This window comes from Mus pahari, chromosome 2 (genome assembly GCF_900095145.1).
Source record: "Mus pahari chromosome 2, PAHARI_EIJ_v1.1, whole genome shotgun sequence".
NCBI lineage: Eukaryota > Metazoa > Chordata > Mammalia > Rodentia > Muridae > Mus > Mus pahari.
This window is the reverse complement of record NC_034591.1, coordinates 27,976,311-27,977,062: the sequence shown is the minus strand read 5'-3', so window position 1 is coordinate 27,977,062 and position 752 is coordinate 27,976,311.

Below are 752 nucleotides of genomic sequence, written 5' to 3'. Positions count from 1 at the left end.
AGAGGAGAGGAGAGGAGAGGAGAGAAGAGAAGAGAAGAGAAGAGAAGAGAAGAGAAGAGAAGAGAAGAGAAGAGAAGAGAAGAGAAGAGAAGGCAGAGGAAGCATCAGATTGTGAAATTATCTTTCCTTATTTTCACCTATAAATTAGGTCAAAACTTAGTACAGTGTCACCTGCCCAGACTTAGAGCTCTGCAGTAAAGGATCCAGGCATCTCTCCTAGAATTTTAAAGTAATCTAGATTAAAGAGAAAGTCATACTTCAGGCCATTCTTTTACTAAATTGTAAGCTCTCCTCCCGCTCTCAGATCTATCTGGAGCACTGGACCTCTCTAAGTGATGTGTCAATCACTCTGGCTCCAAGGGACCATCATCAAAAGAGAAGGACCATGTCTGGCTCTCATGGAAGTGGCGCTCTCCTACTTAGGCAAACCCATAAATTTGTCAGCCCAGAGTTGTCTGACATCTGGTAGAGGTAAAGGATCACACCGAGACTTAGAGTAGTCAGGTTGAAACTGGTGTGCCTCTTATGGGTCAGATTTGCCCAAGCATAAGCTGATTATTAGAAATAAAATCATTTTCTTTAAATAAAATTCATGTATCGAATCCTTTGTGGTAATGTCCTCGTCTTATTGGTTTAGTTTAATTAAAAATGAATTTTTTCCCCTGTCTCGAAAAACCAAAAAAAAAAAAAAAAAAAGAATTTTTTTTCATATAATATATTTTGATCTCCGTCTCCCCTATCTCATCTCTTCC